The sequence below is a fragment of the Capra hircus genome, chromosome 14 (assembly GCF_001704415.2).
Source record: "Capra hircus breed San Clemente chromosome 14, ASM170441v1, whole genome shotgun sequence".
NCBI lineage: Eukaryota > Metazoa > Chordata > Mammalia > Artiodactyla > Bovidae > Capra > Capra hircus.
This window is the reverse complement of record NC_030821.1, coordinates 43,616,546-43,642,562: the sequence shown is the minus strand read 5'-3', so window position 1 is coordinate 43,642,562 and position 26,017 is coordinate 43,616,546. Positions and strand designations below refer to the sequence as shown.

Here is a 26,017-nt window from a genome sequence, read left to right as displayed (position 1 = left end):
GTGGTATCATCTGCATATCTGAGGTTATTGATATTTCTCCTGGCAATCTTAGTAGTATTTTAATATACATGCCTATATAAATATATTTGGCAATTTCTTTGTCAGGTTCTGGTATTAGGATTATTCTGGCCTGCTAAAATAAAACTAGTTGGGAAGTAAATATTTTCTTCCAGATGAATTTTTACAAAGTTGCTTTTAGTTAAATGTTTTTCATGTAAATGATTATATATCAATGGAATCTTTATTAAATGGGAACAGCAGGGCAAATATAATTAATTGTCATCATACCCATCTCAGAGAGGTCTGAAGCTTTGTAGATAGATAAACACCTTTGGTCCATCTAGTCAAGGTTATGGTTTTTCCAGTAGTCAAGTATGGATGTGAGAGTTGGACTATAAAGAAAGTTGAGTGCTGAAGAATTGATGCTTTTGAACTGTGGTGTTGGAGAAGACTCTTGAGAGTCCCTTGGACTTCAAGGAGATCCAACCAGTCCATCCTAAAGGAGATCAGTCCTGGGTGTTCATTGGAATGACTGATGCTGAAGCTGAAACTCCAATACTTTGGCCACCTATTGTGAAGAGCTGACTCATTTGAAAAGACCCTGATGCTGGGAAAGATTGAGGGCCGGAGGAGAAGGGAAAGACAGAGGATGAGATGGTTGGATAGCATCACTGATTCAATGGACATGGGTTTGGGTAGATTCCAGCAGTTGGTAATGGACAGGGAGGCCTGGCGTGCTGTGATTCATGGGGTCTCAAAGAGTTGGACACAACTGAGCAACTGAACTGAACGCCTTTGGATGAAGTTCAGCAAAGATTCATTTCTCTGTTCCTTCATTTTCTTCTTTTGTCCTCCACATTCCCTCTGCCTCTAACTCTTCCACTTACTAAATATATATAGGATAAAACATTTACTGAGAAATGTTTTATTTAAGCAAGTGAAGCTGTTCAATATGTAGCCTTATGTGTTCACGATATGTTAGTTTCTACCCTCAACCTCAGAGAGCTTTATGTGGAAGTCTTCAAATCATAAACACTACTCTTCTGTGTAGAAGGTGGTGCTTATTAAATGTGCAAATTTATATGTCTTCTACTCTGACCTGGCCTACAAGAGACCTGGGTTTGATCACTGGGTTGGGGAGATCTCCTGGAGAAGGGAAAGGCTACCCACTCCATTATTCTGGCCTGGAGAATTCCATGGACTATATAGTCTATGGGGTCACAGTTGGACACAACTGAGCAACTTTCATTTTCACTTTCTTTTCATGCTGACCTGAGTCTCAGGTCCAGTGGAAAGTCCTTATGTCACTTGCCCACAGTTTATCCCAAAGGATGGAAAAATAATAGACATCACAATGCTAATCTTCAGTAAGTGGCATGTTTCTCATGGAGAGAATCACATTTTTTTGTGTTTTTGGAGGGGATAGAGTTTATAATAATACCAGTAATAGCAGCTAATACTTATTTAGTTTTTGTTTTGTTTCTGACATTGGTGTATACTGATTTTAACCTAATAGTAACCCTGTTAAGTAATATTATCTCCATTTTCTGAAAAGAAAACAGAAGTAAAGAGAAGTTAGATAAAAACTCATCTGATTCACACAGTGATAAGTGATGAAATTTTTTAGGCAACAACTTGTTCTTAAGGGAACAGTAAGGCTTTCTGACTTCACATAAATACAGTAACTTTGAGAATAGTTATAAAATCCGGGTGCTTATCGTCTTACTTTTTCTTCATAAGCTCATCACCAACTTTTAGTATTATTTTGGTTTCAAGAGAGACTCAGTTCAAACTAATGTCAGCAGTATAGTAAATTGATTAGGAAATGGGGAAAATGCTTAGAAAGTCTGTCACAGAAGCAACAAAAGGGAAACAGAAACAAAAACAACTAGGAGGATCATAGTGTCAGGGGCAGGTGCTTAGGTGTTTAGGGTTACCAAATTATTTCTTCTCTCTTTTTCCTTCTACCCTTTGTATTTCATTTCTCCACTTGTCAATTATGCATTTTATTGTGGAATTTAATATCCTCTCTTGTAAATAGACATTCTTCTCTTGTGACCAGGGCAGTGCTGCCATGTAATAGCCCAAGAGGTGAAGGATTCACTTTGTAAAGATCACAGAGTGGTTGGCTGGATTCACTTCCTTGAAGTCCGTTTGTGGACTGAAGCCCTCAGTTTCTCATTGTCTTTCTGAAAGATGCTGTCATTTCCTTGCCATGTGGGTCCTGCCACGTGTGGCTTACTCATCAAAGCCAGAAATGGAGAGAATCAATAGAGATTTTTCTAACACAATGGAAGTTATCTTACCTAAAGTAATCATGGAAGTGACATCCATAGTGACATCCATTTGGCATAGTCTAATGGTCAGAAGCACATCGCAGTTTCAAGGGGAGGGAACGATAAAGGGACATTAATACCAGGAATGGGGATAATTACCATCATTTGGGTAACCAAAACTGACCTTGGGGATAAGGGGAATCATAATGTATGATCACTCAAGCATAGGTCAGTAATCCTTCCTCTAGGTCCACAGGGGCAGCATGTGTTAACACAGAAAGAGAAGGAAAGAAAATTTTCTGTGGAGAAAAAAATATTAGCTCTTATTAGATGTAATATTAGATCTTATTAGATCTAAAAATATTAGATCTCCAAAATTAGATCTTATCTATTTTTTCAAAAATAGTTTTACTCATATCATTTTTAAACCATTATTTTAAATTCATATGAGAAATTATTTGAAGAACTTTCGTCTTGATCCTCAATTTATGAGTGTTTTAGTTAGTAAGGCATGTCATGAATCTGACTTGAAATGGTGGAGTTGATCAAAAGATATTGGATGTTACTGTGTATCTGTAATTATAGAGAATGGCTGTCCCTAGACCAAGAATTTGTTTGCAAAACAGATACTTGGCAATTAAGGCATCATAAAGTATAATAATAAATCCTTGTTTCTACTTTAAATTTTTAAACAACATTTGGGGATCTGTTGTATCCTTGATATTGTGCTAGGAGCTTTCCTGTGTTATAGCTCCTTTACATCTTATAGCAGTTCTTTATTATTATTATTATTATTTAAATGGAATGACTGCTATTTTATAATAGGAGGTATGATTGAAGCACCATGGATCTATTATTAGCCAGCAAAAGAAGACTTAGAAGTGTCAGGGGAGTATGTAATTTCCTCGGTTTCATAACAAAAATTTGAAGTGATGGACCAGTGTTTTACTGCCCTCAGATGGACCAGTGTTACAGCTTAGTTTTAATTAGAAAGTAAAATACTTCCTCAAGGCTTGAGGGCATGCCGACCCAAAAGATGCAAAGAGAAGAGAGAGACCCCTGGCCCTTTGGCTCTTCTTTTTATATGTTTTTTCCTCCTCCCCCTGGGCCTGCCCTATGTAAATCGGGCTAGCCAGGAGTGCTGTCTGTTCTACCTGAGGTCCTCTCTGAGGTCCTCAGACCTTCCTTTGTTCTATTTTCATGGGCTTTTCCCTTCCTTGTCTTTTAGCCACCGCCATTCTGGACTCCTTTTTCCTATTCTAACTACCTAACAGAAGGAACTGTAGAAATACAGTGGGGGACCTAAACAACTTTATGTCTCAGAAGGATTGATCAATGGTATAATATGTGGATAAAGAGCTCTTGTAATCTTCAGACAAAATGCTTCAATAGTGTTAGTAATATAGAGGTCATTAGTGACTTTAGTGAGGCAAGGAAGTCAGGAAAGTGAGGGATAAGAAATGTACTGAGAAGTAAGTGATGAAAAGCTGGACTTGAGTGCATGGTTTTCAGGAAGTTGAGCTGTAAATGGAAGAAAGCAGACAAGCCATAATTATTGAGGGAAGAGAATTTTGGTATTTTGTTCCCATTATTGTTTGTTTGATAAGTGTGATGATTTTCAGGTTTGAGAAGGTTGGTTAATTTAAATGCTGATTGGAAGAATCAGATAAGAAGCAAGAGGTAAAAGATACAGGAAAGGAAATATCTTTAGTTTCTGAGAAAAGGGTGGGATGAAATTCAGAACACAGGTGGAACACTTTGAGACACAAAATTCTTAAATTTTGAGGTCAAGGCTTGACCTAGGTTTAATCACAAAGAGCATAAATCACTTTGAGAGTATTACAAATATGTTCACACTTTCCCCTCACTTTCCTTATGGCCAGGTTTTTGTTTTTGTTTTTGTTTTTCCTGAGCTAGTTCATCTATTATTCCCTCTTTTAAATGAACCAAAAAGTAAAATGAAATATGAATAAATGATGGGGAAAATGGTGTTTTTGGTGAGTTAACAGTTCTGCTTGAATAGAGACTAGATATTAAGGGAAGAAATTCAAAGAGGTGATAATTACTTGATGAACAGTTCCATGTAATTTCTAGTTTTAAAGTTTTTGTTCTAGGCAGAAAATAATATGAGCAGTAGGAAGCAAGAGACAAGTCATGAGGTCATAATGAGATTATCTTGAAAGCTTGGATTATTTCAACCAGTTCTAAACATCACCAGATTTCCCTGTCAAAACGTATCATTGTTTATTCATTCAGTTGTGTCCAACTCTTTTGCAACTCCATGGACTGTAGCCTGTCAGGCTCCTCTGTCCATGGGATTCTCCAGGCAAGAATACTGAAGTGTGTAGCTATTCCCTTCTGCAGGGAATCTTCTGACCCAGGGAATACATCTCCTTCATTGGAGGGTGAGTTCTACTACTGAACCACTTTGGAAGCCTAGAACATTGTACAGGTGATGTTAAAAATTGTTACCAGAAAAAGAGCTTCCATTGTCAGTGATGACTCACCCACTTCCAGGCATATACAAGACAGAGAAGTCCCCTGCTTTTGATTAGTACTTGAGTGTTGTTTATATTGTTATTAAAGGACATATATAACATTTTAAGTGCACTAAAACTGTCTTCATAGTGGTTTGTGACACCTGTAACTTATCTTGTGATCTCAGCAAGCCGCACAATTGCTCTGAACTTTAGATTCCTTTAGACTAAAATAATAAATATATACAGTGAACTCTAAGGCTCCCTTGACCTTATAAAATTTCATGTTTTTAAGTTAATTAAATCTTTCCATAGGAAAAGTGACACACCTAAAATACTCAATGAAGAAATCCTGCTGCTTAGGAGGATTCCCTGGAATGGTTGGGGCAGAGGGAGGTGGGCAACAATGAGAAGACTGGGCCTTGTCAGCTCTACCAAAACTAGTGAAAGGCTGCTGCCGTGAGCCATGTACTACACTGGGATTTGTGACCTCCGGAGGAGAGGATTTCCATCTGGGACCAGAGACCAGGCTTGACCACTTGGAACTTTTTGTGTAATGGAGTTTTATTAGAGTATAAAAGAGACAGAGAAAGTGTCTGGCATAGACATCAGAAGGGGTCAGAAAGAATGCCTCCTTGCTAGTTTTTAGCAAGGCATTTTAGGTCTGTTAGCAAGCTTCTAATCAGTAAGAGAAACACATCAAGGCTGACGGAATTTCACCAGGACCCTCTCCCACAATATGCATTTTTGAGACAGGATGACATGAAGTGTGTCATCCCCTGCCATAAAACAATTGACATGAATACTGGTTTGTTGAGTCATTATCAGCCCAAGGTTTGAGAAAAGAAAAAATTTAGTCTTTAGGCAGAACCATTTTGAAGAAAGGCAGATCCCTAAGCAAATGCATAGTTTCATTAACAGAGCTTAAGAAAAACATTTCCGTAAGAAAAACGCATTGGTTACCTCAAGGTTTGAAAAAGGCTCAGGCAGAACAAGGTGTCATCAACACAGAATTAAAAGAAGCCTCTTTTAATTTTGTGTAGAGAAGGGAGGGAAAAAAATATCTGCCACTTGCAGTTTATTTCCTTCTGCCATTTGGAGACTTCTGGCCTTCCTACCTGTTGCATCTCATTAGCAGGAAGAGTTTGTCTCCCAGACACTCCATGAATAAATCCAGAGTTCAGAACTGAGATAAACCAAAGAGAGGAACACTAATAGGCCACCAAATTAGAGACCAAAAAGCTGACTCAGAAAGCAAAGGCATGAGGAGCAGAGGGAGGAAAGAGTCCAGAGCAATAGTTAGGGAGAACAAGACAGTAGCGAGTAGATTGCGGACAACATCTGGAATAAAAGTCTCACCTTTGCTGTGTTTTGTGTATATTGAGGCATCACATTTAAAGGGATTGCCATGTTTAAGTGGCAGACCCTTGTAAAGTTCAGATTATGGACTATTCAAGAGCGTGATGTTTAATAACCAAAAGAAAATGCTATAATGTACCAGTTCAGAATCTTTTTAGAGGTAAATGGCAGAAAAAAATACCAGTTCCAACTGACTTTAAAGTGAAAGTATTGGCTTAAGTAACTAGAAGCTGAGGATTAAGACTAGTTTCAGACAACCCGTAAGTTAAAGGCTTTTAAAAAATGTCATTGTGGGTCTTTTTAGTCCTGTCACCTTCCTCAGTCTGACAGTTGCACAAGAAATGAGTAATTCCTACAAGGAAATCAGCTGCCTGTTAATGCAAGGGGGAAATGGAGGTAAAACAAAGGTAAAACCACCAGTATTTCCTACATGGTGACAAATGTCAGAGGCTACTCCCCTCTCACATCTGCTTAGGGTGCTTAGCATGTCTCAGACTTGCCTTCCTCTTTACCTCAACTCAGAGAAGGAAATGGCAACCCACTCCAGTATTCTTGCCTAGAGAATCCTGCGGACAGAGGAGCCTGGTGGGCTGCTATCCATAGGCTCGCACAGAGTCAGACACAATTGAAGCGACTTAGCAAGCATGCATGCATTGGAGAAGGAAATGGCGACCCACTTTAGTATTCTTGCCTGGAGAATCCGAGGGACAGAAAAGCCTGGTGGGCTGCTGTCTATGGGGGTCACACAGAGTGGGACATGACTGTAGCGACTTAGCAGTAGCAGCAGTAGCAGCAGCAGTTGTTACCTCAACTAATGTCCAGCTGTGCTGTCTGGACCCAAGTATAGAGGATGGTATACCCACAGAGTGGCCAGATGGTTAGGAGTGCAGGGTCTTGAAGCACTGATACGGTGCTGCTTGTGTGCTCAGTATTTCAGGGCAGTTGTTGGCTTGGCCTATGTAACACAACATTTGGGTTTTCCAGGTGGTGCTAGTGGTAACGCACCTGCCAATGCAGAAGACATAAGAGATGTGGGTTTGATCCCTGTGTTGGGAAGACCTCCTGGAGGAGGGCAAGGTAACCCACTTCAGTATTCTTGGCTGGAGAATCACATGGACAGAGGAGCCTGGTGGGCTTCAGTCCATAGGGTCACAGAAAGTTGGACATGACTGAAGAAAAAAAAAAAGTCAGTTTTCATTCCAATCCCAAAGAAAGGCAATGTGAAACAATGCTCAAACTACCACACAGTTGCAACTCATCAAACATGCTAGTAAAGTAATGCTTAAAATTCTCCAAGCCAGGCTTCAAGTCTACATGAACTGTGAACTTCCAGATGTTCAAGCTGGTTTTAGAAAAGGCAGAGGAACCAGAGATCAAATTGCCAACATCCGCTAGATCATAAAAAATGCAACAGAGTTACAGAAAAACATCTATTTCTGCTTTATTGACTATGCCAAAGCCTTTGACTGTGTGGATCACAATCAACTGTGGAAAATTCTGAAAGAGATGGGAATCCCAGACCACCTGACCTGCCTCTTGAGAAATCTGTATGCAGGTCAGGAAGCAACAGTTAGAACTGGACATGGAACAACAGACTGGGTCCAAATAGGAAAAGGAGTACGTCAAGGCTGTATATTCTCACCCTGCTTATTTAACTTATATGGAGAGTGTGTCATGTGAAATGCCGGGCTGGATGAACCACAAGCTGACATCAAGATTGCCGGGAGAATATCAATAACCTCAAATATGCAGATGACACCACCCTTATGACAGAAAGTGAAGAACTAAAGAGCCTCTTAATGAAAGTGAAAGAGGAGAGTGAAAAAGTTGGCTTAAAGCTCAACATTCAGAAAATGAAGATCATGGCATCTGGTCTGATCACTTCATGGGAAGTAGATGGGGAAATAGTGGAAACAGTGTCAGACTTTATCATTTTAGGCTCTAAAATCACTGCAGATGGTGATTGCAGCCATGAAATTAAAAGATGCTTACTCCTTGGAAGGAAAGTTATGACTAACCTAGATAGCATATTCAAAAGCAGAGACATTACTTTGCCAACAAAGGTCCGTCTAGTCAAGGCTATGGTTTTTCCTGTGGTCATGTATGGATGTGAGAGTTGGACTGTGAAGAAAGCTGAGTGGCAAAGAATTGATGCTTTTGAACTGTGGTGTTGGAGAAGACTCATGAGAGTCCCTTGGACTGCAAGGAGATCCAACCAGTCCATCCTAAAGGAACTCAGTCCTGAATATTCATTAAAGGGACTGATACTGAAGCTGAAACTCCAATACTTTGGCCACCTGATGTGAAGAACTGACTCATTGGGAAAAAACCCTGATGCTGGGAAAGATTGAATGTGGGAGGAGAAAGGGATGACAGAGGGTGAGATGGTTGGATGGCATCACTGACTCAATGGACATGAGTTTTAGTAAACTCTGGGAGTTGATGATGAACAGGGAGGCCTGTCATTGCTGCAGTCCATGGGGTCACAAAGAGTCGGATATAACTGAGAGCCTGAACTGAACTGAAACAAATGAGTACGTATGCACACCACAAAGTTGGAGTCAGTTTTCTTCACCACTCTCATGATGATCATTTCTTCGGTTCTTCTGACCTTCTTCTGGTTCCTGAACCTGGAACTTTGGGACCCGGTGTCATTTGTGGCAGCATTGTCAGGGATCAGCTCCACATTTCTGAACCTCAAGATTTATCATTAATTGTCACACCCTCCTCCTAGTCTGTCTCCATGGAAGTCTTTCTTTTTCAAACGGAAACTTCAAATCACAACTGCCCTCATGCCACCAGAGAGAGAACCAATCTTGAAATTCTTTCCACCCAATATTCTTTTTTTCAAAGGGAAACTACATTATTCTAGACAAGTGAAAGGATTCAAAAGTCAATACAAATTTAAGGTCAAGCAGGAATTCTGTTCCATATGCCCAGCTGAAAATAATAAATTCTAGGCTAATGATTGGGGATTGAGGTAATGTTATGTAACATATGTATGGCCATTTTTTCCTTAGCAGTTTTCAGTGTACTAGAGAAAGTTCAGAGAGTAAATCTTGATAATTAAAACAATTCATTTGAATGTTAGATGTGAATTTGGAGATAGTGGTAGAGTTGTTTTGTGGTTTTTAAATAAAATATTTACAAGGCACTGGTTCTGTTCTTTTTATTAAAAACAGCCAGTGGGAATTTGCTGTATGACACAGGGACCTCAAACCTGGTGTTCTGTGACAACCTAGAGGGGTGGGGTGGGCTGGGAGGTGGGAGGGAGGTTCAAGGGGGAGGGGACATGTGTACCCCTATGGCTGAGTCATGCTAATGTATTACCGAAACCATCATAATATTGTAAAGTAATTATCCTCCAATTAAAAATTAAATTTAAAAAATAAAGTCAACTAAAATTACACAGACAAAATACTTTAAAAATAACAATACATATGAAATTGATGATAAAATATTGTGAAAATAGACTGAGTTCCTTAACTAACCCATAGAAAACATTTAATCCATTAAGGAACTGATGATTCTGTTGCAGAAGTACAAAGCAGAATTTAAGCCTTCTTTGCTTCTCCATCCATTGGAGATTTTAAAGATAAAATTCTGTGCTGGAAACCTTTTCTGACTTATAGTATAAATAGCTGATCAGTTAATTTTTACACAGTCATGAAAGAACAAGTGCCTAAAAGGCAGGGAAAGTGATCAGTGGAGGTGATATTATTTGCTACATGGGATGGATAGCTTATATTCTGCTCCTTATTCCCTTCCCTTCCAAATCATATTTTATTGACCTTCACTTGTCCTGTCCCCAAGTTCACACTCTTCTCATTTGGTAGCTCAGACGGTAAACAATCCACCTGCAATTCAGGAGACCCTGGTTTGATCCCTGGGTCGGGAAGGTCCCCTAGAGAAGGAAATGGCAACCCACTCCAGTATTCTGTCACAAAGAGTTGGACATGACTGAGCAACTGACACTTGAACTTTCAGTTCCTTAGGGCTAGCAGGGAAGATCAGCTGGAGGAAGTAAAGGAGTTGAGCTAATAGAAGAGAGAAATACCGTATACAGAGAGTCTACATACAACTTTCAGTTTGGGGCAAGAAGAATGTGAAATTGCATATGCCACTCCAATGTCCCACACATCCACTACCCTGAAAATAACTTTTTCTTTTTTTAAGAGCAAAGAAAAAGTATGAAGGTGAGGAAAATAATATTTTTAAGTGCTTTCTATATATTTGGCCTTAACTAGAATAATTTACATGTGTTCTTTATTTAATCTTTGGAGAAGTTAAATGCTGTAATTTTATATTACCATTTAATTTTATAGCAGCTTACAAAGTGCTCCTGAAACATAATAACTTGTTAACAAGCCTATGGTGGAGGCATTATTCATATCCTATTTTAGTGAGAGAGAAAACAAGAGTCAGTTTATTAACTAGGTTAATTTTCAGTTAATCTTTGATCACTGACACTAATCTAGAGTCTCAACCTCTTCCATCTTACGATGGGACCAACCTTTAAAGAGTGATGAAGTGTCAGTGAGAGGACAGCATGCAGCAGATGAAGATGTGTTTATCTGTATAGTAGCTGCACATGATGCATGCTTAAGAAAAGTTCACTGTGATTTTTTTCAGTGAGGGTAAATTACTCGCTTAATATCACAAAGCCAAAATGTGGTAGAATTTAAACTCAAACAATTCTTCCAACTCTTAAGCATTTTCTACTCCACCCTGTCTCTTGAATGAAAAGGACCAGCATCAAGAATTCCATTGCCTATCTTTCTGTGTGTGCACACAAGTGTATACATGCATGCATCTCTAATCTGCTTGTCTCATGGGCCTTCACACCTTTCAGTCCAATTACCTGTATGAGTCCTGTAGACACCTCATACAGCAGGTAGAATACAGTAAGTCCCCTATATATAAGTGAGTTCCATTCCAAGAATGTGTTCATAAGTTCACTTGTCTGTAAGGTCAGATGCAACAGAATCAGCTACTTCCTTGGATGTTTACATTGTGCCTGGCACTCTGCTGGAGTGTATTTTCTAGACATGTGTCCCTGCTGCATCTGAGTGGGCACACAAGTGTAATACATTATCAGAGAGAAGGCAGTCATCTTGCTTACTGTGAACACACTTGGAGTCCAGAGAATGCATTAGAATCTTGCTATTGTTCAAGTGAGATTTCCTTCAGACCCACTTGATGCTAAGATGAATACTTAGGAGTCCATTTTGGCAAAGAGAGGAAGGGGAGAGACTTGAGTTTGTTTCTGACATAGGGAAAATCAGCTTCTCTCCAATACTCCAAGAAAATGGGAGCCTTCAGTATGGAGGGGCTCTTTCTTGCTAATAGAGATCCACTGTCAAAGAATCACTTCGACCAACTAGGGTTGAGGATAGATGTGAAGGGTACATAGCATAGGGTTCTTGTTCTGCTATACTTACATACTCACATTTACTACTTACAAAAGCCCTATGAGGTAGATATTTTAACCATCATCTAACAAGGACACTGTTTCAAGAGAACCATTAATTTGTCAGAGGTATTACAACTAGATGTGGAATTTGGAGCTGTATCCAATTAGATTAAGTAAACTGTCCAATGTTGTTATGCTTGGGTTGACTTTGGAAGCAACTCAGTTCAGTGTAAATCCAAAAACTGGGCTTATGTCCATTATACTCTGCCACCCCTTCTGTGTATTTAAGACGAGTTACCACATGGTTTCCCCCTGTGCTTATTGGAATACAAGGTTTTTAGGGTTCCTCTTCTCTATAATGTTTAGTAGTGACTTATGCTAACCTAGCAATTATGTGAAAATGTAAGTATCAGAAGTCTCAAATTAATGTAAGTAAATATTTTTTTGGATAAACTCATATTTGTCTACTAATTTTCTTTTAGGTCAAACTAATTTATTACATGCTGATATTATTGGGTTTGCAATGCCCTGCACTATCTCTTACTCACGCCAATACTTTTACCTGGAGAATCCCACGGACAGAGGAGCCTGGTAGGCTACAGTCCATGGGGTCACTAAGAGTCGGACACGGCTGAGCAACTTCACTTTCACTTTTCACTTTCATGCATTGGAGAAGGAAATGGCAAGGCACTCCAGTGTTCTTGCCTGGAGAATCCCGTGGATGGAGGAGCCTGGTGGGCTGCCGTCTATGGGGTCGCACAGAGTCGGACATGACTGATGCAACTTAGCAGCAGCAGCGGCAGCAGCACTATCTCTTACCATACCCCCAATTTCTCAGGAAATTCACATGTCCAGATAATTTTGAAAGGTAATGAAAGCAAGAGGAGAAGAGGATTACAGAGGATGAGATGGTTGGATGGCATCACCGACGTGATGGTCATGAGTTTGAGGGGGCTCCAGGAGTTGGTGATGGACAAGGAAGCCTGGTGTGCTGCAGTCCATGGAGTCTCAAAGAGTCAGACATAACTGAGCAACTGAACTGAACTGAAACTGAATGAAAGTCATACAGTGGGCAGACTTAAAGACCACAGTAAAAGGAAGAAAGTTCTGGTTTCACTGATGGCATGAATGATGTTGCTGGTACAGAGCAGATAATCAACCTTTTATTTAAACATGAAATGGATCATTATTTAAATCAGTATATAAAATTAATCATTATTTTAAAACTCTGTGAACATTTTCAAGATTACATGAAAGACATTGCTGTTTTTAGTCTTTAGTGTTTAAAGATGGCTTTTCTTCTTTGAAAACTCACGAAGATAATATTGTTTCTGAAGTTAAAATTTAGTCACTCCTGAGGTGGAATTTACCATGTAAATTATGTAGGTCATGTAAACATTGTTTCTGGCTCTCACAAAATATTGAGGACTTCACCATTTCCAATTGGAAAATAAAGCCAAGCAAGTGGAAATCAAAAAAGGGGATTATAAAAAAAACAAAGTGTTCCCATTAGCTGGCTTCTCTCTGTGCTTACTCATTACAGCTACTATATTTACAGAACAATTAAAAAAGCAAGGAAAATCATCATCAGGAAACCTCATGGACACTCTTGTAACCATTCATTGAACCCAGGAAATGTGATTATTACCATCATAACTCCAGAGGCAAGGGAATCTGAAGTTTACATATATTTACAAAAAAGATGGCTTATTTTACTTAGCAATAAAGAATTAATTAGTATTTTCTAGTAAATACAAAAGTATGACATTAGTAAGTTAATAAGCATTTGTGCCTCATAAACAATTAACACATATAGCTTATTCTTATTTCCTTAGTACCAACTTTCTCCATCTTAGCAGCATGAATCATGTGGTCCAGCAGATCGCAGGATCTTGCCCTTGGAGAGATTGATTTAGTAAACCTGAGTTTGGACCTGGGTATTTGCATTCTGGGCTTCTCTCATGGCTCAGACAGTAAAGAATCCACCTGCAAGGCAGGAAACCTTGCCTGGGTTGGGAAGATCCCCTGGAGGAGGGCATGGCAACTCACTCCAGTATTCTTGTCTAGAGAATTCTATGGACAGAGGAGCCTGGTGGGCTACAGTCCATGGGGTCACAAAGACCCCACGACTGAAGCGACTAAACACATTTATATTCTGCCTTTCTAAAAATTCCCAAGTGCTTCTGCCTGCTGGTCTAGGAACCACACTGGAATAATCACTATATTAGGAAATAAGCTATCATTAAAAAATAAATATCTAGTATTGTTTTGGAGAAATATGATTGCTTCAGCATTCTCAAACAGCTGCTTTATTTCTCACAAAGTGTACTTGTCCAGGTAGAACATGGAAGACTTTCTAGATTTCCTCAAACTTATTTTAGAAATTTTTATACCTTCACAAGATATTTAACCTGAAGAGAGAATTAAGGGGAGAAAGAGCTTCAGATATTCTTAGGAGATCATATAGACTAAAGCATAGACTCTGTGTGTTGTCCTATAAGCACAACTAAGATAAATATAAATTTCGAATTGGATAGCATCATGCAGTAGGAGTTCCTTATCAAATGGAAATACCTGTCAGCATCTGAGACCACCTTGCAGAAAAACCATTGAGAAGATTCTTACCCTAGACTGCTTCTTAGTTTCAAATCTAAGAATCTGTATCTTTTTATAATTAGTACAGAATTTAAAAAAATACAACTAAGGAGTCAACATCTAGAGAAATATAAATAAATACTTAATACACTTGGGGCTTTCCTGGTAGCTTAGTGGTACAGAATCCATCTGCCAATGCAGAAGACATGGGTTTGACCCTTGATCAGGGAAGATCTCACATGCAGCCGAGTAACTAAGCCCATGAACCACAACTGTTGAGCCTGTGCTCAAACCCAGGAGCCACAACTCCTGACCCCATGTGCTTCAGTTATTGAAGGCTGAGCACCCTAGAGCCTGTCCTCTGCAACAAGAGAAAGTCCGTGCAACATAACTAGAGAGTAGCACCTGCTCTTCACAACTGGAGAAAAGCTTGTGCAGCAATGAAGACTCAGCACAGTCAAAAATAGAAACTTAAAACATATTTTAAAAAAGACTTAATACACTTAAACTCAATTTGTAAGAAGTATTTAGATATTTAGATCTTGTATATGGAGAAGATTACTAGTCTCTCCTCTATCTATTCCCTTTTTTCCTTGGAAAATGGCACCTCAGACAGATTACGTTCTCAAATTCCCTGCCGACTGTGACTGTGAGGCCAAGTTCTAACCAATGAGATATAAATGGAAATAATCATGCAACGTCTGTCCCGCTCAATAAGAAGACTCTTGTAGTCTGATTCTTTTTCCTTCCTATTGGCTGAAAACGTTGACATGTGGAGCACTCATGGAAGCCAATAACAGTGAATTTTTCTAGATTTGTGGAGCCATAGCTGCCACCTCTTCATCCTTCACTGAGAAAGAAACCAGCTAGCCTGTTTAAAAATTATTAAAGCTTGTGGATCTTTTTGTTACCAGAGCATATCCTTCTACCTACCTAATGTACTGCAGTTTAAGAGCTTCAAGGGATAGCTTTGGCTTAAATACAGGGAAAAACAAATACTTTGTTTGGTGAGCCTTCCCAATCCTGTATGTGTACAACTGTTGAAATTAAAAGGATACAACTTACTTACATTCTGTAAAGAGCCCTCTGGGTGAAAAGCAGTGCCACTGATCCTTGAACAACACAGATGTTAAAGGCACCAATCCTCTGTGAAGTAAAAAATCAAGCCATAACTGACAGTCCTTCACATATACACTTCCTCTGTATTCGTGTTTCCGCACCCCCAGATTCAAGCAACTGTGGGTTGTGTAGTGCTGGGGCATTTGCTATTGGAAAAAGTCTGCATATAAGTGGATCCACACAGCTCCAACCACTGTTGCTCAAGGGTCAACTATATGTGCCTGTTTAGGAGCAGTCCTGGGGGAAATTTTAGCAGCATGGTACTGAACCAAAATTATGACTTCTGTCTCATGATGAAAAGTTAAAATTTTCGAGAAAAGATAGAATTATAAAAAAAAGATGAAATTCTTTAAATAGGATGTTTTCAGTACAACACATACCTTTAAAGATTGTACTTTAGATTTCTCCTTTATACATTAGGTGGTGGAGAAAATGTACACATTTTACAATTCTAAACAATAATAAAATAGTTGGATAGGTCAGTGGGATTTTTAGCATAAAACACAAAAATTTAATAATTTATTTATTTTTATTCTGTTACTTTACAATTAAGAATTTATAAACATTAACGTGTGTGTGTGTGTGTGTGTGTGTGTGTGTGTGTGTGTGTGTTACCCTTATACTCATGATCTCTGTATCATTTACCTGAGAGAGATCTGAGATGCACAGAGTGGTCTTTCTGAAGTCACATAGCAAGTTATTAATAGTAGTAGAGCCAGAGGTTTGACACTCACATATGGCCGGCTCAGTTTTTCTTTTCTCTTCTAATCATGCCACCTGAGTGTATTTAGTTGGCTAGTACAGTAGACTGTTGCTATGGTGGCCCCCAGTGGGTAATGCTTGCACTTATATAATCCCTCTCTCAATGACCCTGGCTTGTCTATGTGACTTTAATGATGGATGGACATTAGCAAATGTGATGCCAAAGATATGTGAAAAGCCCTTCTGAACTGGGTCTTGGGATGTCTTACTCTTGGCAACACTGACACCATGTAGAAGCCTGGATCAGCTCACCTGAGTATAAAACCATATGAGGCCAAAGGGCCTTCCCAGTTGAGACTTCCAAGCTTACCCACCAACTGGTTGTAGCCACATGAGTGACCACAGGTAAGACCAGTCACTGAACAAGTAAACTGTTCCTAGCCCAACTCATTGTGAAATAAAGATTTTTCTTTTAAGTCACTGAGTTTTGGGGTGATTTGATTCACAGCAAAACATAAGTGATACATATTTCATTTTGAGGTGATTATGATATATTTTCATTTAATCTGGCTAGTTTCTATGACTTTCAGATATGATAATCTGTTGATAAAATTTCTGTCTAATTCTCTATAGCTGTCCCATCTTTTCTCAGAATTCTATTCAACACACTGAATTTCATTATTTGTTCTCTTATTTGCTTGAAATCTTCCTACAGCTTGTTGAGTTAATAGCTACAAAAGAGTTAATAGTGGTGGTTTAGTCATTCAGTCGTGTTCGACTCTTGCGACCCCATAAACTGTAGCCTGCCAGACTCCTCTGTCCATGGGATTCTCTAGGCGAGAATACTGGAGTGGGTTGCCATTTCCTTCTCCAGGGGATCTTCCCAACTCAGGGATCGAACCTGGGTCTTCTGCACTGCAGGCAGATTCTTTACCAACTGAGCTATGAGGGAAGCCCAAGAGAATTAATACATATCTTAAAATTGTTTACTTTATTCATTGAGCTGTACACATTCCTAATATGTATGCTTTTTTACATGTATATTTTACATCACGAAAAAAGGAGAAATAAGTTCACTTAGAAGGTAACAAGAACAAGAGATTTTAGCACAATATTCACTAAACCATTAGTTGGCCACTTTTTAAGAGGTATGCCATGGTTTTAGCCCAAGGGTGGTTGTTTATTTGTTTGCCAACTTGAAGAAGAGTCAACCAAACTGGTTCTTAAGTTTTATAGACAGAGAGTAAAAATTATGTGGCCATTCTGTGGCCATCAATTCTCCTGCCAGCAAGAGCTGTCTCAGAAATATAAAAAAAAGCATGTAGGTGGTATGAAATATCACCTCCTATACCCCTGTCATGCGGTCTTTGGCACATACATCATAGGAGTTGCACTGAGTCCTAAGACATATGTAAATCCATGGAAGATTGTGTGTTGAAAAGTTTACAGGGCAGTGTGATTTTAATTTGATGTCTTTTTTTAAAAAAAGAAAATTATATGCTATATAACAGTGATGAAAGTTTAGTGGGTGTGGGTTAGTTTTGAGAACCAAACTCCTGATAACCCTTCTAGGCCTGCCGTTGTATAGTAACATGGGAACTGGCAAAAAAATGTTGAATAGTTTATTTTCTTCTAAAGTCAAAGTAGGTCAGAGCCTGCCCATGTTCAAACTTTGCATGAGAGGCATGTCCTAATAATAGTGGAGTCTTTTCACAGAGTATGTTCACAATCACATGCCATTTGATAAGTTCATAAATGTAAGAATAAATGAAATGTACCTTTTTCTGGTTTACTTTCTTTCTCTGATGTATTTCTCTGTAATTTTCTCTATATTATTCTTGCTGTTCTATTTTTTTGTGTATGTATGCCTAAAGTGAGAACTGTCTCAAAAACAATTAATATTTTGAGCCATACTTTCTGTAAAATCATAACTGAAATTTTAATAGTATGATCTGCAGATTGCAGTACTCTTTTGCATATATTACAATGAACTTTAAAAGGTGCTGTAATTATTGTTATATATTATTTGTTGTTGTGTAGTTGCTAAGTCATGTCTGGCTCATGGCGACCCATGGACAGCAGCCTGCCAGACTCCTCTGTCCATGGGATTTCCCAGGCAAGAATATTGGAGTGGGTTGCCATTTCCTTCTCCAGGGGATCTTCCCAACCCAGGGATCGAACCCCTGTCTCCTGCATTGGCAGGTGAATTCTTTACCACTGAGCCACCAGGGCAGCCCATTGTTAGATACTAATAGGTCACTATTACCTTTCTGTTGATGAAGAAACAAATTCAGAGAGTTAAATGACTTGTTCAAATTCCTATAACTATTAAGTGGAAGAAATGTTGCCCAAATCCAGGATTGCTGGTTCAAAGTTACATGGCTTTTTTTCCTTTATGCTGTCTTTGTGAGATGGATGCCATAGTTCTTAGCCCAATTCACTCCTACCTCTTTCCTTAACTGAGTAACCCATTCCCCAACTGCTTGAAATGTTGGTGGCTGACACCTGTCACCTGAGTAAGCAAGGTTGTCTTTGAAATTTGCTTCTGTCCATGTAGAGCACAGCCTATCCCATGATCACAACCCTTGGGAGGATCTCAACCCATGTCCAGTTACTAGTTGATACAAGAGTTAATAGTTTGTACAAGAGTAGAAAAGCCTGTCATGCCCCTAGTTCTGGATAGCTCAAGAATCATTCTAGTCCTGGAGCTTCCCTATTATGATTTGCTGATGCTTTTGTTGCAGATACATCCCATTTCAGCTTCCCTCACTGCCCAACCCGGTGTTGATCCTGAGAGAACCTGCCTATGAACTGTACAATTTCTGTCTTAGGATCTACTTCCTGGGGAACCCAACAAGTTAACTTCCCTTGTAGCATGGGTCCTTCTTTAATATATATTTTTCAATATTTTATGTATTATTATAGTCACAAAAGAAACAAAAAGGAATTACAATTTTTATTTTAAAATATATTAGTTTTATTTTGATGTGATGAACATGATTTTAAGTATTTTAGTATAAAGTGGCAAGTTATGTGTGTAACCTAGTTTTGTTAACTGCCGTTTCTATCTACTATATGTATCTTTGACAGTTGGAAGTAATTCAGTCAAAAAGTTATGTTATCTACACAGCATCACAACAGACAGTAAAATAAAGGATGAGAAAATGGAAGGAAGGTATGGAGACAAGAAGAAAGGGAAAGAATTTATCTTTAAATCTTAATCCGTGAATATCTCTTGGACCTAAAATAAATACACTGCATGTCTTAATAGCTATTATCATACTGAAAGGAAAGATTTGCCAAAAGGGTATAGTCTTTCTTAATGTATTTTATGCTTCCTTATAACTGTATTCATTCAGTCAGCAAAAATTGAGGGCCCACACATCAGCAAGAAATGAATTGTGAAAGGCAGAAACCACTCTATTTTCAGCAGAAATGGATTTAGTACAAGGAATTGGTTCTTTCCAAAATGTTGGAATGGCTGAGTCCCCGTGACCAACCACCATCTCTGCTGCAGTCAAAAATATGACAATCAAATCATGTTGCACATCTCAAATATGTAGAATTTTTATTTAAATTTTTTTTAAAGTTGGAGAATCAGGAAAACTTGTCTAATTGATGAGTGCAGATCTCAGAACCTTAGTCAAATGTAATTTCAAGATCAAAAAACAACTACTAGAACTGTGGCCTCCAAAATCATGTCAGAGCTACTAGATCTGCACCAATGATATTTGGAAACCCTGCTCATTCTCTGCTTCTTTCACCATCTAACACAATTTCAGTTTCAAATGTTCGGTCACTAAGTCGTCTGACTCTGCAACCCCATGGACTGCAGCGCACCAGGGTTCCCTGTCCAGTTTCAAATAGATGCAGGCATATGATTCAAGAGCCTGAGTCACATCTGGAAACTTACCTGGAATGTGTCCTAGAAAAGGTGTGGGTTTTTTTTTTTTTAAATTTTGTTGTTTTTGTTTTACCTTTCTGGCTTTTACAGTGTAAGAAATGACTCCAGAAGGAAATTGGGACCCATGAAGTTTAAGCCTGACTATTGTATCTACCACAGACTGTTTGCCTTCACCAGGCTTATGTTTTAGACAAAATGTAAGTAAAAAAATAAGCAAATAGATAAGACAACTTTATAACACTCTTAGATAATGTTATTAGAAGATCAACAGACTTTAAAAATGAAAAAAAAGTAAAAAAAAAAAAGAAAAAATGTTGTAAGTTTGGCAGAAGTCAATTCATACCTCATGGTAATTCTTATAAAGGTGCCAGTGTGATACAGTTAATTGAAATATACCACTTGACAGTGGTTATATGATTTGGGCCTTGTAGGGTAGTCTGCAAGTTTAGACATGTGCTAACACCTTTGAGGAGAAGGCAATGGCACCCCACTCCAGTACTGTTGCCTGGAAAATCCTATGGATGAAGGAGCCTGGTAGGCTACAGTCCATGGGGTCGCTAAGAGTCGGATACGACTGAGCGACTTCACTTTGACTTTTCACTTTCATGCATTGGAGAGGGAAATGGCAACCCACTCCAGTGTTCTTGCCTGGAGAATCCCAGGGATGGGGGAGCCTGGTGGGCTGCCATCTATGGGGTCGCACAGAGTCGGACACGACTGAAGTGACTTAGCAGCAGCAGCAGCAACACCTTTGAAAGAATTTTATTGGACTTGGTCAGCAAAACTGATTAATTAAATTTGAGAAATTTGTGCTATGGAAATTAAACTTGATTAGAGCTTGACTTAACTCACATTTCTCCAGATTTTAGATGTGAAAAGTTCAAGACTGAAGAATACAGAATTTAGATTATTCTATCCAAGAAGTTTATGTTGTTTGTTGTTTAGTTGCTAAGTTGTGTCTGACTGTTTAGCAACCCCATGGACTGTAGCCTGCCAGGCTGTCTCTCCATGGGATTTTCCAGATAAGAATACTCGAGTGGGTTGCCATTTCTTCCTTCAGGGGGATCTTCCTGATGCAGGGATCCAGCTTATATCTTTGTTGCAGGGGATTCTTTACCAATGAACCACCAGGGAAGCCTAATTTGAGCAAACTAATAATAAATAATGAAAAAAGTTCTTGCTGGGTAAACCTGAGTAAGTAGTATAAAATTGTGTATATAACACTGTATATAAGCTGTTTCTGGTGAAAGACCCTTTTGAGGATCTTGCAGAAGCTATGAATTCATCACATTCCCAAAACACAGGAATTGACACACACATACACACATTCATACATATACAAAATACTTCACAAATATCATCTGATTGAGATCTCCTGCCTCTTGAGAAACCTGTATGCAGGTCAGAAGCAACAGTTAGAACTGGACATGGAACAACGGACTGGTTCCAAATAGGAAAAGGAGTACGTCAAGGCTGTATATTGTCACCCTGCTTATTTAACTTATATGCAGAGTACATCATGAGAAACGCTGGACTGTAAGAAACACAAGCTGGAAACAAGATTGCCGGGAGAAATATCAATAACCTCAGATATGCAGATGACACCACCCTTATGGCAGAAAGTGAAGAGGAACTAAAAAGCCTCTTGATGAAAGTGAAAGAGGAGAGTGAAAAAGTTGGCTTAAAGCTCAACATTCAGAAAACGAATATCATGGCATCCAGTCCCATCATTTCATGGGAAATAGATGGGGAAACAGTGGAAACAGTGTCAGACTTTATTTTTTTGGGCTCCAAAATCACTGCAGATGGTGATTGCAGCCATGAAATTAAAAAACGCTTACTCCTTGGAAGGAAAGTTATGGCCAACCTAGATAGCATATTGAAAAGCAGAGATTTTACTTTGCCAACAAATATCCGTCTAGTGAAGGCTATGGTGTTTCCAGTGGTCATGTATCAATGTGAGAGTTGGACTATGAAGAAAGCTGAGCACCCAAGAATTGATGCTTTTGAACTGTGGTGTTGTAGAAGACTCTTGAGAGTCCTTTGGACTGCAAGGAGATCCAACCAGTCCATCCTAAAGGAGATCAGCCCTGGGATTTCTTTGGAAGGAATGATGCTAAAGCTGAAAGTCCAGTACTTTGGCCACCTCATGCGAAGAGCTGACTCATTGGAAAAGACTCTGATGCTGGGAGAGACTGGGGGCAGGAGGAGAAGGGGACGACAGAGGATGAGATGCCTGAATGGCATCGCCGACTTGATGGACGTGAGTTTGAATGAACTCCGGAAGTTGGTGATGGACAGGGAGGCCTGGTGTGCTGCAATTCATGGGGTCGCAAAGAGTCAGACACGACTGAGCGACTGAACTGAACTGAACTGAACTGAACTGAAAGTTCTTAGGCCTTGGATTAAGAAGGTCCAGCCTAGAGTGGCATGCTCTCTGAAATTTCTGAGTATTTTGTGTTTTCAGTTCTCAAAAGTGATAATATATATAAAAGCATGATACATGTATATGATATATGTGTACATACATATCACATAAGTACATGTATAATATATAATATGTATATATATAACTGCAAAATACATGTACATATAGTTAGTTATATCTCAGACAGTAAAGAATGAGCCTGTAATACAGGAGATTCAGGTTTGATCCCTGGGTCGGGAAGATTCACTAGAGTAGAAAATGCCAACCCACTCCAGTATTCTTGCCTAGGAAATCCCATGGACAGAGGAGTCTCACTGGTAACAGTCCATGGGGACACAAAGGGTTGAACATGACTTAGAGACTAACACTTTCAGTTTTCATCAGTTCAGTTCAGTTCAGTCGCTCAGTCATGTCGAACTCTTTGCGACCCCATTAAATGCAGCACATCAGGCCTCCCTGTCCATCACCAACTCCTGGAGTTTACTGAAACTCATGTCTGGCGAGTCAGTGATGCCATCCAGCTATCTCATCCTCTGTTGTCCCCTTCTTCTCCTGCCCCCAGTCCCTCCCAGCATCAGGGTCCTTTCCAATAAGTCAACTCTTTGCTTGAGGTGGCCAAAGTTTTCATATACATATATATTTATAGATATATAAAATATACCCTACTAAATACCTTGCTGCAAAGAAATGTAGCTTGTTAGTTGTCTCAAAAACTGTTACTATGTACTGACATCAGTAAAACATTTTTGAGAATATTCTTATCCCTAGTTTTCCGAAGAGTAGAAAATAATTCCATTTCTTTTTCTGTTTACTTCTTTTATAAATTAATAAAATAGAGCAGATTGCCTAATACCAACTGAATAATGGTCTAGTCTTGAGCAAGTCATGGGTTTATTTTAGTTTTCATATCATCATCTATAAATTTCTTTCATAATGTGGAATATATTCTGTTCATGACTAAGATTGTGTCATTCTCTCAATTGCTACTAAAATTTGGGATTATATTTATTGGATTTTTTGGATAGATTCCAGCAATCTATAGATCATACCAAGACCTGCTTCACATTATCTGTCATCATCATGAAATATTAAAGAAAAAGGGATATTTCTTACGCTCAACCTGCTGAATGAATGAATGAACCTGCTTTTTTTAGGAATAAATATAACCTCTTTAACTCAAAATAATGAAGCTGTCATGCAGTCTGTGACCCAAGTCCCAGGTTGTCCAGAGCAACACTGAACCATCATGATGCCCCCAGGACACTGTCTGCCTTTCATCCTAAATTTGCTAAAGAAATGGCTTGGGTAAGAAACTCAAACAGAATGGCTGTGGCTAAATGTGCCTTAGGCTTGGAAATTTCTGCAGAGGGGCCTCAAAGACACTGATTAGCCAGGAAAGTATTAATAATCAGAGTGACCATAGTAAAGTTAGCTCAGAACATGGGTAACAGTGGGCAAAGCTTTTGACTCTCTGTGCCCACATCTAGGGAGTAGATTTAGAAAACTTGGTTCATTTTGTTATTATTATGGGACAGAGAGCATGAAAATAAATTGCTAGGTTGCCAGTCCAAGAGGAGAGTGCTGAAATGAGGGACAGTATGACATTTGATAACAGGGCAGGTTGTTTAAGTGGGACTCAGCCTTGGTGGCTTTATAATTTGCTGTTTCATTTCTGTGTTTGGCTTCTGCTGCAACCAGCTGGCACGAAGGGTCTCTCTGGTGTTTTGAATCAAGAGGAGAATAAAACTCACTCAGGCTTTACTCAGATAACCTGAACATTTTGAATTTGGTTCATGGCAGGAGAAATGTGTATTTTGGATTTACTTTTTAATAGTGGTGTTACATTGGCTGAGTTGATTCCCCTTTATGACTTGGGGATTTATTTGTGAAGCAGTGCCTGGATTTAAAAAAAGCAATATATAACTACAGAAGAAAGTTATCTAAAACTGAAAGCAGTTGGCATTCATGAACAATGACTGCTTAATAAGAAAATATCTGTTGGCAAGTAACAGAAATTGTTCAGTTTTTATTGAACAATTAGGCAGTGATTCTTCCTTTCATCTTTACCTTGATCTATTAGATTTGTTTACTACTTGAATTTAGTCAATAACCTCAGATATGCACATGACACCACCCTTATGGCAGAAAGTGAAGAGGAACTAAAAAGCCTCTTGATGAAAGTGAGAGAAGAGTGAAAAAGTTGGCTTAAAGCTCAACATTCAGAAAACGAAGATCATGGCATCTGGTCCCATCACTTCATGGGAAATAGATGGGGAAACAATGGAAACAGTGTCAGACTTTATTTTTTTGGGCTCCAAAATCACTGCAGATGGTGACTGCAGCCATGAAATTAAAAGATGCTTACTCCTTGGAAGAAAAGTTATGACCAACCTAGATAGCATATTGAAAAGCAGAGACATTACTTTGCCAACAAAGGTACGTCTAGTCAAGGCTATGGTGTTTCCAGGTCATGTATGGATGTGAGAGTTGGATTATGAAGAAAGCTGAGCACCCAAGAATTGATGCGTTTGAGCTGTGGTGTTGGAGAAGACTCTTGAGAGTCCCTTGGACTGCAAGGAGATCCAACCAGTCCATCCCTAAAGGAGATCAGCCCTGGGTGTTCTTTGGAAGGAATGATGCTAAAGCTGAAAGTCCAGTACTTTGGCCACCTCATGTGAAGAGTTGACTCATTGGAAAAGACTCTGATGCTGGGAGGGATGGAGGGCAGGAGGAGAAGGGGACGACAGAGGATGAGATGGCTGGATGGCATCACCGACTCAATGGATGTGAGTCTGAGTGAACTCTGGGAGTTGGTGATGGACAGGGAGGCCTGGTGTGCTGCGATTCACGGGATCACAAAGAGTTGGACACGACTGAGTGACTGAACTGAACTGAACTGATCCAACATGTAAAACAGAAAATGTTGCATGTTGTCTTTGAAGTTATGTCTGAGTTTGCTTTTTTTAATCAATGTGTAATGAGTAATGAATTTTTATGATTATGAAATCTATATTCAGCTCAATTTTCTTTATATATTAATCAGACCTTTGTAGCCAGCACCCAGATCAAGATGTACACTATTACTAGAAACTTTCTTTGTATTCTGCTAGATATTACCTTCCCCCAACTTCTCCAAAGAGAACCATTTTGACGTTCATAACATAGGTTTTTCTTCCTGTTTAGGACATTTTTATAAATGTAATTATATAGTACATGTTTTTGCATGTGGCTTCTTTTACTCAGTGCTATATCTGTGAAACAATACATGTTGCTTGTAGAAGTAGATTACTAATGTTCATTGCTGTCATTCCATCATGTCAATATTCTAAAATTATTTACATTATTATATTCATGAATATTTGTATTGTTTCCAGTTTTTCACTATGTTTAATGATATTGTTAGTTTTTATGCATGTCTTTCAGTGCACATATATACATATTTTCAATTTCTATTGTATTATCTGTGTAGTTAGGTTTTTATGTTTTCTGTTTCAAGAGATCCTATCAGACACCTTTCCAAAGAGATTGTACAAATTTATACTCCCATTAGCAGTACTTGTCCCCAGGATTTCTGGTAGGTCTATAGTGATGTCATTGTATGTATGTGCATGCGTGTGTGTTTCATTTAATCTCTTTTTTAAACTTTAGATTTTAGGGCAGTTTTAAGTTCGCAGTAAACCAAGAGGAAGGCACAGAGATTTCGCATATATCCCCGACCCACACACATGTGTAAACTCATGTACA

General features: G+C 38.9%; 1 pseudogene; it reads right to left on the bottom strand.

Annotated features, from left to right (window-relative positions):
* Positions 1-25,419, bottom strand: part of LOC102180139 — a 63,689-nt pseudogene extending 38,270 nt beyond the window's left edge.